Source organism: Odocoileus virginianus, chromosome 5 (genome assembly GCF_023699985.2).
Source record: "Odocoileus virginianus isolate 20LAN1187 ecotype Illinois chromosome 5, Ovbor_1.2, whole genome shotgun sequence".
NCBI lineage: Eukaryota > Metazoa > Chordata > Mammalia > Artiodactyla > Cervidae > Odocoileus > Odocoileus virginianus.
Genome location: NC_069678.1, coordinates 87522783 through 87537568, shown reverse-complemented (window position 1 = coordinate 87537568; position 14786 = coordinate 87522783).

The following is a 14786-nucleotide window of genomic DNA, read 5'->3' as shown; positions in this document are numbered from 1 at the left end:
GCCATGATCTTAGTTTTCTGAATGTTGAGCTTTAAGCCAACTTTTTCACTCTCCTCTTTCACTTTCATCAAGAGGCTTTTCAGTTCCTCTTCACTTTCTGCCATCAGGGTGGTGTCATCTGCATATCTGAGGTTATTGATATATCTCTCCCAGCAATCTTGATGCCAGCTTGTGCTTCGTCCAGCCCAGTATTTCTCATGATGTACTCTGCACATAAGTTAAATCAGCAGGGTGACAATATACAGCCTTGACATACTCCTTTTCCTATTTGCAACAAAGGTTACCATGTGCCAATTCTGAGCTTAAGCAGTTTTACTGTCTCAGAACTCTGCTATCATCATGAAAACAAGCCCAGATTTACCCACTGGAGGATTAGAGACTGCATGGAGCTGAGCCGATTGATGTCCTAGCTCAGACCGCTCTAAAGAAGCCAAACCCCCTGCTGACCCACTATGTGACCACAGATCTATGAACAAACCCAACCAAGATCAGCCAAGTCAAGCCTATGTCAACAGAACCCTTCACCAACCTATAGACTAATGAGAAATTATAAGTTATGTTGCTTTAAGCCTCTAGATTATGGGGTGGTTTGTTACACAGCAATAGCTAACTGATACAAAATGGAAGCAGGACTGAAATTTAAGTGTTGCAGGTTCTGTAGTTTGGACTCTTTCTTATACTCTGTATGGATGTCATGTCCTTCTAAATATCCTCAGCTTGTAGGGTTGGGAAAAAAGTCAGTGTCATCCCAGGGAACCAGGATAAAATATCTTGTGTGCTGACTTTGGGCCATTGTCTATTTAGGGAGGAGAGTGGAAAGACTCTGGTAACCTGGGTTCTGAATCCAGCTCAGCCACTAGATCTGCAAAACCTTAAACAAGCCACTCATCTCTCTAATCTTCAATGATTTTATCCATCTGGTGAAGAGGTCAGGATGTCTTTGCTCAAAAAACTATTTGCCAACAGCTACTGTGTTAAGCAATGTGATACATGCCAAGGATACAAATCTTATGAAATTCCTATTCTCAAGAGCTCATAGTCTAATGGAGATATAGACAATGCAAACAAAAATGGCAACCTATAGGTCTTATGGAAGACAGAACAATGGGTCTCCCAAAGAGGTCCATCCTTTGGTCCCATGTCTGGGAATTTGTGAATATATTACCTTACATGGCCCCAATAAATCCGCCTGCAATGCAGGAGCACAGGTTGGATCCCTGGGTTGTCGGGAAGATCCCCTAAAGAAGGAAATGACAACCCTCTCCAACATTCTTGCCTGGAAAAGCCTATAGACAGAGGAGCCTGGCAGGCTACAGTCCATGGGGTCACAAAGAGTTGGACACAACTGAGTACATAAACTATTATATAATTACCTTACATGGCAAAGAGCACTTTGTGGAAGTGATTAGTTAAGGATCTTGAGATGGGGAGATAATCCCAGATTATCCAGGTTATTTTAATCACACAGTAATCATAAGAGTCTTTATAAGAGAGGCAGCAAGATCAGAGTCAAAGAGAGAGATCTGAAGACGCTACACTGCAGCCTTTGGAGGTGAAGGAAGGGATCATAAGCTGAGAAATCCTTCCTAGAAGCTGGAAAAGGCAGGGAAGTGGATTCTCCTGAAGAGCCTCCAGAGGAATGCAGCTCTGCCCACACCTTGATTTTGGGCAATAAAACTCATTTTTGGACTCTAAAACAGGAGTTTTTCATTTTAATTTTTTAATTTTTAATTTTGTTTTTAGTTTTAAATTTTACATTAGTGTTAAGTCATTATGTTTGTGGTAATTTCATTACAGCAGCCACAGGAAACTAACACACTGCGCGGCTGAGTACCCAGTTCTTACAACACCTCCCGGCATGTAAGAGGTACCTTCAGGTGCTTCTCTGATGCTGCTTCCAGTGTCAGGTCCTGGGGAGCATCTCAGAAGGTCTCCTTGGTGTGCTAAGTCCCATGGCCTCTCACGGGCAGACCTGGGGGAAGAACGTGGTATCTCTGACTGGCCACAAATTCCACCTCATCTTGGCCTCTGCTGCTCCTGTCCTGTCACCTGGTTGCTCCCAGATGAGGCAGAAGGACAAAGAGAGGACCAAGATGCAGTCCCTGCCCTTCAGAAAGGGAGGCACCTGAGAGCACCTGGGGTGTGTGAGCAGGCCCTGTAGCCTGGGGCCCTGGTGAGAAACGACTCCACCTCTCCCTTCCAGGCTTTGACTAAAGTGAAGTGAAGTGAAGATGCTCAGTTGTGTCCGACTCTCTGCGACCCCACAGACTGTAGCCCACCAGGCTCCTCTGTCCCCGGGATTCTCCAGGCAAGAATACTGGAGTGGGTTGCCATTTCCTTCTCCAGGGGATCTTCCCGACCCAGGGATCAAACCCAGGTCTCCCGCATTGTGGGCAGACGCTTTACCGTCTGAACCACCAGGGAAGCCCCACCCAAATAGATTTCATACAATCACCCAACCCACACACTTGTGTGCGTTTATGTATGTGTGAGTGTAGGACTATACTTAAGTCGTTGAGAGATAACACTTCACACATGTGACATGTTCTGATTATGTTTTATTCTACGCTATGTTTTACTATAAAAATGCCGGTGCCAACTTATTAAAGTGATTTTTCAACCCACTGCTTTTAGATGGTTGTGCCAACACCCCCTTACTGGTCTCTGTCTCTAGGCAGTGGTTCTCAAGCAGGTATTATAGTTGCCAAGCAATTTTTTTAAAAGCTCGTCCTCCAGAAATTCTGCTGTCACTGGTCTGGGGAGGAGCCCAGGCATCAGTATTTCTGCAGATTCTCAGGTGAGTCGAGCCTGCAAGCAGGACTGAGAACCACAGCTCAAGAACCACGGCTCTAGGCCCACACCCACCATCACATGAATCTGCTGAAAGTTGATTCAAGCAAGGCCAAGTACCTTCTCAGAATATTTCACTGCAGCATACACAAACACACACAATTTCAGACCCCTTGCCTCTCATGAATAAGCCCCATCAGACATTTGCAGGCTTGTTCTCCCAACACTACACCTTTTGCCCTGAAGCATTCTGAAGATTGTTTCCCACTGTCTGCTCCTAGAATGGAAAAGCCCTTCCCTGTGTCCTTCAAGCCCTGACTCAGGTCACACCTCCTCTCAGTAGCCACCCCTACGTCACTATTTCCCTCAGTCCAGCACCAAAACTCAACCCTCAGCCATCGTGCTTAGGGATCACCTATTACCTACCTGCCTTCTTCACTTGTGTATTAACTGTGCTTGCTTATTCTCTGTATTCTTGATGCCCTGACATGAAGGGCCTTGCTCACCAGGGAAAAACTGCCTCTCCCAAGGGCTTGCTAATTACCAGAGACAGTAAACGACTTCCCTGCAACTGAGGCTTTCAGATCAAACCAACCAACCCAAACCTATCCTCGAACCACTTTCGTTATTGGACTCTCTCAGGGCTGTTACACTCTGGGGCCAGAATCACCCCAGGGCCATGTACCAGACAATTTAGGACAGCCCTGCACCCGCCGAGCCTGCTGAAATTATCCAAACTAGCCATTCTGAAGCCTGCCTGCCTCCCTTGCCCTGTGCTCCCCTTCTCTGCTCATGCCTCCTGAATAACCTGGTGCTTCCCCATTTGGTCTTGCAGGGTGTAACCTGCCCTCCCCCACCCCGCATCTCCTGGGAACTGCGAGTAACACAGTCTTCTCAATGGTAATTGTGTGCTGATCTGTGGCCCTCACCACACCTGAATAGAAGTAAAGTCTACTTTTTAAAAACAACTGGTCTCTGAACTCCCCAACCCCAACAGACTAACACTGTCTGGCATTGAGTACTCCCTGAATCACAGGCTCTGCACTCAGCCTTTTCCCTGCACCATCTCATCTGTCCTCAGCAGCCTAGTGAGGCAGGTACTGACCACTCTCAATTTACACCAGAGGAGCAAAGCCAGCCACTGACAAAGCCAGGATTCAAACACAGGTCTATCGGGCTCCCAAGTCTGTCAGCTCCAGGTTCTGCGCTACAGGAGTGGTCTCACACTCAATGTCTCCAATCTCAACCACAGGATCTTTGCAAACAATGCTGCTAGGCACAGGTGTGCAGTGTTCACAAAGGGCCTGGTGTGGAGCAAAGGGACAAGAGAAATCCACCTGCTATTGCTGCCCACACCAGACATCCTCAGGCTGCTTCCTTCCAGAAAGGGCTCCAGAAGGGTTTCCCACCCAGGTGCCATTTAGACTAACCTTATCTAAGAACCATAGCCCATTAATGCCCCCTGTTCTCATTTCTCTGTTGCATCATGTGGAGAAAACACACTCTGAAGGGTACCTACCGCAAACATCAGGCTGTCACAGATGTGTCAAACCAAGGCTCCAGGCTTCAAGCACCGAGATCAATCCTGCCCCTTCACTTTAATTAATTCTCTCATCTCCGTTGTGTTTAACATAGACTGAGCCTGTTCCTCAAATGAGTTCATTTGGCTCTGCAAGAGGGGATTCCCAGACATGCTTTTTTTCTGAACAAGCCGTTTTGTCAGTGTAACGTCTGTGAGTATAGCTTTCCACTTGAGCTCTGTTATAATACCAAGTGGTCCTTGTCCTTCGAAACTAGCCTTAGGAGTTACAAATGACACCCTGGTGAACAGCTTAACCCTGCCTACTATGAGGCCATCCTACCCCTCCTGCCCCATGAGCAAGTCACTTACTTATTGTGCTAAAAGGGAGACAGGGTCCACCCGAAACAAAGTTCAGAGCTCTTGCCTTTTAAAATGCATATCTCAGCTCTTCCACAAGAATGTCATTCTTTAAAAAAAAAAAATTATTTATTTTACTTGGCTGTGTCAGGTCTTAGTTGCAGCACATAGGATCTTTAGTTGCGGCATGCGAACTCTTATTTGCAGCATGTGGGATCTAGTTCCCTGACCAGGGATAGAACCTGGGTCCCCTGCATTGGGAGCGCAGAGTCCTAGCCAATAGACTACCAGTGAAGTCTCACAAATGTCCTTCTTATAGATGATATCTATACACAGTATCACTTCCATGGACAACCTCCAGAGGAACTGTGGGCATTTAGTGGGGACCCAAAGATGGCACCAGAACAAGGGTCCTTGTTGCCCCAAATCCCTAACCACAGGAACTCCTGAAGTCACCAAATGATGCCATCGGTGCCCTGATATCAGAGTGTGAAATGTCCCCCCATAAGCGAGGGAGCCCCATAGTCTCACCTGGGAGCTCAAAGGCTGGCGGCCCCTGTAAAGAGGCTCTGCTGACCCTGCTCTGGTCCAGAGCCTCATAAGGCTAGATCCACATGGCTTCAGAGAGGGCTGCTGAGGGGCAGTGCCCTGAAAGTTATAAAAGGAAAGAAAATGTGTTTTAGCAACCATGGGGTGCCATATACAATGGTCAACAAACACAAGATTCCATTGCTGGCGTGACCCTTGGCCAGGGACCTCTCCACCCTGTTTCCTACCCACCCCACCCTACTCCCATCCCCTTGACTAACTCTTTGCTCCAGGATTGGGTGCAGGGTGGTTTTCATTCCAACTCCTCCACTTACTGATTGTGTGAGCTTAATCACATTGTTCAGCATCCCGAGGCCTCAGTTTCCTAATTAGTAAATTGGAGGTAAAAGTAGTTCTTAGCTTATAATATTATGAAGGGTTCTTGAATGTAAAACTCTTAACTCTTTTTAAAAACATAGTGATAAATGCATAAACCAGCCTCAAACTTCCTGGCCTTCAAGTATGTTCTTCCCTCTGCCCCAAATTCCCTTCCTTCTTCTTAGCCTGGAGAATTCCTACTTTCCTTTCAAGGTTCACCCTGGATGATACTTCTTTTAGGAAGAGTTCCCCATCCCCCTCCAAGCTGTCCCCATGGCTTCCTCCATGCTCGCACACAATAGTGCTTCCTCACCAACAACAGTAACCACACTCAGGTACCATTGTCTTTTCACAGTTCTCAGTGAACTGTGACATCCTGAGGGCATAAATTATGGTATCCATCTTTGGAGCCCCAAATTATGGTTCCACACTCAGTAAAAGGTGGCTGATTTAATTTACGTAATGGATTAGTTATGCTCATTAACGAGGGAGAAGCAAGGAAAACACACAGAGGAGTCCGACAACCACTAAGGCATAGTGGGATTCAGCATCTCTTTGAGAAGTGTAAATAATAAACTCTACAGCTGTGATGTTCTACCCTATTGATTTAATTCGTCTGTAGTAGGACCGGGGAATCCAATATTTTTTAATGTTTCATATGTGATTCTGCTGTGTAGCCAGATTTGAGGACTACTACTCTCCCATCCTGTCCTAGGAGTTCAAAGGAGAGGCAATTCCTAGGACTTTCCATATCCACACAGCCTGGCCACATCCCTCTAGGAGTGATGTCCACCCACAGGAGCTGGCCTGTTGGCTCCAGTCTGGCAGCTAACCATCATGTGAAAGGTAGACCAGGTTCAGAAAAATGGGCTGTACTACGGAGAACAGTATGTGCCGTGCCGTTCTGTGCTTAGTCACTCAGTCATGTCCGGCTCTGCGACCCCATGGGCTGTATAGGCCACCAGGCTCCTCTGTCCAAGGGATTCTCCAGGCAAGAATACTGTAGGTTGCCATTCCCTCCTTCAGGGGATCTTCCCAATCCAGGGATCGAACCCAGGTCTTCTGCATTGCAGACAGATTCTTTACCATCTGAACCACCAGGGAAGTCCACAAATACTGGACTGGGTAACCTATCCCTTCTCCAGGGGATCTTCCCAATCCAGGAATAGAACTGGGCTCTCCTGCATTGCAGGCAGATTCTTTACCAACTGAGCTATCTGGGAAGCCCTGGAGAACAGTATGGAGGTTTCTTAAAAAACTAAAAATAGAGCTACCATAAGACCCTACAATCCCTCTCTTGGGCATATATCTGGAGAAAAACACAATCCGAATGGACACATGCCCTCTAGTGCTCATTGCAGCACTATTAACAATAGTTAAGATGTGGAAGCAGCCCAAGTGCCCACCAAAAGAGCAAACGTTTAAGAAGATGTAGTGTATCTACCCTGTGGAATATTATTCAGCCATTAAAAAGAATGAAATAACATCATTTGCAGTAACATGGATGGACCCAGAAATTGTCATACTGGGTGAAATCACAGAAAGAAAAATATTATATGGTATCCTTTATGTGTGGAATCTCAAAAGAAATATGCAAAAGGACTTATTTTCAAAATAGATATAGATTCATGGTCTAGAGAACAAACTTATGGTTATCAAAAGGGAAGAAGGGGAGGAAGGGATAATTAGGGAATTTGGGAGTGAAATGTACACATGCTACATTTTAAATGGATAATCAACAAGGTCCAACTGTATAGCACAGGGAACTCTGCTAGATATTATGTGGCAGCCTGAATGGGAGGGGAGTTTAGGGGAGAATGGATACCTGCATATATATGGTTGAACTCCTTTGCTGTCCACCTGAAATTACCACAACACTGTTAATCAGCTACACTATATTTTATTTATATAAAATGAAAAGTTTTAAAAAAAGGAGAAGGGATGAACAGACAGGTGGGGTGCAGAGGACTGGTGAGAGGGGTGTGGACTGAGGAACAGGATCCAAGTCAGGCCAAACTCATCATCCTTCAAGACCCATGTCGACCCTCATTTCTCCTGAGAAACCTTCACTTGGGCATCTCCATGCCCTAAAGCTCTCTGTTGCTGCTGCTGCTGCTAAGTCGCTTCAGTCGTGTCCGACTCTGTGCGATCCCACAGATGTCAGCCCACCAGGCTCCCCCATCCCTGGAATTCTCCAGGCAAGAACACTGGAGTGGGTTGCCATTTCCTGCTCCAATGCATGAAAGCGAAAAGTGAAAGTAAAGTAGCTCAGTTGTGTCTAACTCAGAGATCCCATGGACTGCAGCCTACCAGGCTCCTCCGTCCATGGGATTTTCCAGGCAAGAGTACTGGAGTGGGTTGCCATTGCCTTCTCCTAAAGCTCTCTGCTGTTCTCTCCAACTCAGAACTCTCCTGTGTGTATCATCCTTGAATCTCGGGGACCTTCAGATAATGGGTGAATGCCAAGGTAAAATCAAAAGTCTCAATTACAAAACATTTTAAATTTTAAAAGAAAAGCAGGTTAGCTGCCTTCACATATAAAAAGGTTCTCCCACTAAAACCTAACAGATTGGACCCAAAGCTGCACAGAGGAATAGGAGAGTCATCTGCAATTAGCACACTGCTATATGTAAACAGCAGCCTCAGAGTAGTTGAAAATAGTTTGTTTGCTTGTGTGAATTAACATTCCCTTGCAATATTATGATAACAATGGTCTACCTTAGTTTCTCTGCACAACCCACCTAATCTTGTTTACACTCTTATTAATAGTGAAAAGGAAGCCTGGTTTTTACTGGCTTCAAATCATCCTAGACTGCAAACCACTGAAGTCTGAATTAATGAGCTTAAACTGTATGCATTTGCATCCTGAAGCTGTCTCAGCTCTCCTTACACGGGCTTTCCTTCAAGGACCATCTCTCTTACCTCCTTCCTCATGGCAGATTCTACTATGATCCTGTCTGCAGACAAAAAATAGAGGCACAGGAAGCTGATGCAAATTGCCTGAGTTGCACAGCATTCAGGGGAATCTGCCCTGGGATCTGTGTTCTGAATCATAAACATCCCAGTCCAGGGAAGAAGATTCAAATTCTAGCTCTGCCATCAACTGTGTTCTCTTGCACTAGTCAGCATGCCTGACCAGCCCTGGTGCTTCCCCCGTGTGGCCCTCCCAGACATGGTGTGCTCCCAGCTCTTGGAAACTCTTGAGTAGCAAACTATCTTCTCAATGACAATTGTTCCCTGATCTGCTGGGCTCACCGTACCTGAACCTGTGAAAGACGGATAATGTCGCTGACCTCTCAGGTTTGTTACAGGGATGAAATGAGATGATGCATGTAAAGCGCTTAATGTATCATCTGCTACTCAGTAAAAACCTAATGATAGGGAGTATTATCACTAGCCTTGTTCCCATTGTTTTATACTCTTTGCTCCTAAATCCCACACTCTACAGGTAAGGAAACAAAGACCTACAGATGTGTGGCATAGACATCCTGCCCAGGGTTATGTGGCAAGTGGATGAATAGGCAGCACTGGAACTGGGGTCTCCTCCAACAACCCCTTTCCAGTTGCCAGATTCTCATGCTGGGATCCTGCCTTCCCCTCTGCAGATGCTGTGAATCATCAGGACCAGTCTTCACACACACACACACACACACACACCCAACTCTGCTCCCACTAAGGAGGTCTTGCTTTTAAGGCACAGCTGCAGATGAAACCATCAAGGTTTTCCTATTCCTTTGCTGCCCAGTTTACCTAACATGCTTTTCAACATGCGGCACCAGTAACGGGAGATGGTGTGAGCCATCTTGATAAAGATGGCCTTGATAGCCACCTTGATAAAGCCTGTAATCAAAACCATTCAGGGGAACGAAGAGTGGGTTCCATCCGGGTCCACTTTTCTTTAGCTCTCTAGTTCTTTTCTAATTCTTCAAAGGGTGTAGGAGGGAGGGTGCCTCTACTTCTCCTACCTCCCCCAAATGTCATCAGCAGCAGCTGCCTGGACCCACTGCAGCACAGAACACACTGGAAACCTCCCAGAACCAAGAGTTCCATCCCTCCTCTACACCAAACTCTGTCTCCCGGCTGTGATGTCCTTTCCTGGGCCAGCACCATCCAACACCCAAGTCTTTCTGAAATTAAGACCCCCTGGATCCAATTTGAGCAACACAGTAATTTAAATAGTACTGGATTAGAAGCCAAAGTATAAAACAAATATCAGTGAGTCCATACAGAGATAAATAAAGGAGTGCATGAATTAATAAATAGGAGGAAGAGGCCAATCTCTCACAGAAGAATTCCAAATAACTTATGTAATGCTCTGCCCTCAAGAAGGTGAAGCTTAACTCCCCATGCGTACATGTGAGTTGTGACCAGTGACATCTTTCTGAAGAAGACAGTATAAGAGGGAGGAATAAAGAGTCACTTTTCAGTGGAGAAACCTGACCCACATGACCTCAGCCAGGTGATCAAGGTTCATATAAACATGATAAATCATGTGGATTGTATGTACCTTGATATGATGGGATGAGAATTATATCTCACCTCTGGGGTCATCCCTCCTAAAATTCATAACTCAGGCTAAGCATGAGAAAAATATCGACAAATCCCAGTTGAGGAACATTCTATAAAATACCTGACCAGCACCCCTCACAACTATCAAGGACATCAAAAAAAAAAGAATCTAAAGAACTATCACAGCCAAGAGGAGCCTAAGGAGACACGACGACTAAGCGTAACGTGGGATCCCAGGTGGGGTCCAGGAACTGAAAAGGAGCATTAGGGGAAAACTAAGGAAGTCTGAATGAAGCGTGGACTTCAGTTAATAAAAACGTATCAATATTGTTTCATTAAGTGGGATCAATCTACCATACTAAGGTAAGATATGATGATGGGGACCTGGGTGTGGGTTATATGGGAACTCTCTGTACTTTCTTCAGGCTTTTTCTCTAAACTATTTAAAATAAAAATGTATTTCAAAAAACAAAACCGAACAGAAGAAAATCTCTTTACATAGTCCAAGACAGACCTGCTTTTGTTGCATGACCTCGGAATCATGAATAATGCTGTTGATGGAGGGGGTCCTTTGTTCACCAGTCTCAGAGAGCCTCTCTCCCCTTTCCCACCAACTCCCTTTTCATCTGCTTTATGTTCTCACCTTTCACACAGCATTCCCAACGAAGCAAAGGATGTCTATGCTTGAATGAGCAAAAATGACTGACCTAGTCCAGACCCATCCGAAAATGTCCGGAGAAAGGAAGGGGCATCTTCTGGTAATTCACCAAGGGCATGACAGAGCTGGAGCTGGGGCCCCACAGGGCGGGCACCTGAGACCACCCCCCAGGTGTTGCCCAAGCTCTCACCTGTGAGCTTGGAGTTCCATGAGGCAGGGACAGTGCCTGGATCAGCTGTCTGTGGGACTCAGACATGGGACAGGGACACAGCAAGTCCTCAGGAATGACTGAGTGACACTGTTTCCATCATGTGATTGTTCCAAAATGCCAGCGCCATGTATAACTGAATCACTCTTTTGGAAACCTGAAACTAACATAACACTGTAAATCAACTATATTCCAATATAAAAATTTTTAAAGAGATGAACCCTCCAAACACCATTTTAGCTTTTACTAAAATGCCAATACCATTCAAACCTAAAAATTCTGCTGGCATATCAGAGAATTTCAAAGTTAAGGTCTCCCTGGTCTGTGTGCATATACCTGGTTTTACTAAAACAGTCTCTTCTAGCGAGCTTGTGTACTGGAGATCAACTTTAGACATTCATGCATCCATCCATTCATTCATTCATTTAAAAAGATTTATCGAGTATCTCCTACACATTATGAACAATAGCAATAATAACAATTCATACAATAAGCATTCATTGAGTACCAGCTCTGTGTCAGGCTCAGTCCAGACATGACAGCTACAACCCTGAACAAGAGAGACACATCACCTTTCTGCCTTAAGAGGGATCCTTAATTGTTATTCAATGCTTCCTGAGTGCCAGGCATTTGTGCTCAGAATTTTTCACTTAATCCTCACAATAGCCCTAAGAAGTCAATACTATTGATGTTCCTGGGTTTTTTCTTTTTTTTTAATTCTTAATTATTTTAAACAATTTTAAAGGTTACACGCTGTTTGCAGTTATTACAAAACATTGGTTAGATTCACATGTTGTACAATACATCCTTGAGCTTATCTTACACCCAGTAGTTTGTACTGCCCATTCCCCCACCCCTATTTTTCCCCTCCCCACCCCCACTGATAACTACTACCTTCTTCTCTATACCTGTGTCTGTTTCTTTTTTGCTATATCTGCTAGTTCTATTTTTTTTACTTCACATATAAGTGATATCATAACCGTATTTGTCTTCCTTTGTCTGACTTATTTCATTTAACATAGTGCTCTCCAAGTCTATCTATGTTTCTTTAAGTGGCAAAATTTCATTCCTTTTTATGGCTGTGTACTATTCCATTGTCTGTGTGTGTGTGTGTATGTATGTAATATATCACATTTTCCTTATCCATTTATCTGCTGATGAACACTTAGGTTCCATATCTTGTCATTGTAAATAATGCTGCAATGAACATTGAAGTGCAAGTATCTTTTTGAATTAGTGTCTTTGCTTTTTTTTTTTTTTTGGATATATACTCAGAAGTGAAATTGCTGGCTTATATGGTAGTTCTAGTTTTAGTTTCTTGAGAAACCTCCATACTGTTTTCATAGGGGCTGCACCAATTTACCTTCCTACCAATAGTGTACGAGGGTTCCCTTTCCTCCTTTATCAACATTTGTTATTTGTGTTCTCTTGGATGATAGCCATTCTGACTGGTGTGAGGTGATATCTCACTGTGGTTTTGACTTACATTTTCCTGATGACTAGCAACACTGAGCGTCATTTCATGCACCTATTGGCCACTGGCATTTTCTCTTTGAAAAAATGTCTAATCAGTTCTTCTGCCCATTTTTCAATAGAGTTGATTTTTTTATGTTGAGCATATGAGCTATTATATATTAATCCTTGTTGGTCATGTCATTTGGAAACATCTTCTTCCATTCAGCAAGTCTTCTTTTTGTTTTGTTGATAGTTTCCTTTGCTGCACAAAAGTTTTCAGTTTAATTAGGTCCTGTTAATTGACCCCATTTTTTCAGATGAGAAAGCAGAAGCCTAGTTACTTGTCCAAAGTCACTGCTTCAATAGGTAGTCGAACTGGGATTTGAACCTGGGCACTCCTTTTTGTGAATATTTGTCCTCAATGTCCACACAGGGACATTGTGGGAGTCAGTGTGGGTCTCGGGTGCCTGGCTGGTGAAGAAAACACGCCAGGCACCACCGTCAAATGGAAAATAAAGCAGCCCTTTATTCCCAGCAACTGGCCAAGAGCTGACGTCCCTTCCTCACCCCCGTACGGGCAGGACTACCGGAGGACGCTGAGGCTGGGAGGAAAGCTCTGCCAGGAGACCTGAGCAAGCTCCTTCCTCAGCGCTCCTGAGGCTGAGCCGGAAGTCCCTCCCCGCCGCCCCGACACCCCCACCCTCACCCCCGCGACTTCCTCCCAGCTCAGAGGCAGAAGCTGAGGAGACGAGGGTGGCGGGGCGGGTGTCTGACGGGATTAACAGGCGGAGGAGGTGCAGAGCCTCTGTTCCTGCCTTGAAGACACAGACACCCCACCCACTAGCACAGTTTGTTCAAGAGAATGTCCTTACCCTGACCAGATTATCAACACGTGATGAGAGGTGCTCAGTCAGGAAGGGCTGAGAGGAGGCCCTTCCCCGGGAGGGAGGGAGGCCCAGTGCTTTCTTATCTCTGAGCAGAGAGGAGACACAAGGAGAGGGGGAGAAACGTATCCTCACGGCACCGTGGGCACAGGTGACACGAGGAGAATAAGAGGTGGTTCCTGCTCCACGGTGACTCACACGAGGGTGAAGTCCGCTAAAACTTATCCATGAGTAATGATCCAGCAGGACTGGATGAGCTGGTTAAGGGGTGGGAGGGGTTTCCTGGAGGAGGCATCAAGCCTTCATCCCAGGTGGGTTTTGAAGGCTGTGTTGGGGTTCTCCACCCAGAGAAGGGGTAGGAAGAACTCAGCAGAGAAGGCACAGAAGCCCCAGTCTGGAGACTATTCTCAGGTGGTGGGTGTGCCTGGGGCATCGAGAGTCCTGACAGGAGTCAAGAAACTCTGCTAGGAGGGTGGCCTGGAGCCAGACTGTATGGGGCCTCGTGGGATGCTGGTGAGCTTGGCCTTTTAATCCATGAGCAGTGAGCCCAGGGATAAATTCTGCATTTCTTGGTTTTGTTAGGGGAGGGAAGAGTTGTGGGTTGGGGGCTTATGCAGTCCAATTTGTGATTCAGAAATTGATTCTAACAATCACTCTGAAGAATTCACCATCATTCAAGTAACTATGTGGCACCTACCATGTCCCACACTCCATAAAGGTCTGGAGATAGAACAGTGAACAGAACAGACATGATCTCATCCATCATGGAACCTATGGACTAGCAGAAGAGATAAACATTAGATACGTATTTTGTCCCAATTCTGACAGATCAACTGAGGGAAAACCCAGAGGGTGATGAGTACCTATATCTAGGGAACATATAATCTACTGGGAAGATGAGAAGGCTTCCCTGAATAAGCAGCATTTAAGGTAAGACCTGGAAACTAAGAAGTATCTGCTCAGGGGACAGAAGCAAAATGTTCCCAGGGAATGAAGGCCATGTGGTGAGAAGGAAGACAGCACAGCATAAAAAGCACAAAGTGGCCACGTGCCTGGAACGCAGTGAGCACCGGAGAGGGTGGCTTGAGATGAGATTGAAAAGAGAGACAGAACAGAGCCTCGAAAGCCAGGGTGAGGATTTGGGACTCTATCTCACTATCAGGGTCAAACCATTAAAGGGTTTTAAGAAAGATTGTGACAAGATTCCATTAGCATTTTGGAAAGAATTTTCTTCCTGTTAGCATTAAGAAAAAAAAAAATATCGAAAAGATGCTCAGTGAAAGCAGGGAGTCAAGAGGAGGATTTAGGGATTTCTCTTTTTAAGTGAAGAGGAAAAGGGAGGATGTGATTCTGAGGATCTGAGCTTGGAGGAAGGGACAGATGGCAACTTAGGATCAGGAGGGAGCCCATAGGAGAAAGAAGCAGATGTCGGCAGGGACCAGGAATGTCTAGGCAAGAATTCCTGCCACCCTCACTATTAGAGAACAAGAAAGCAGA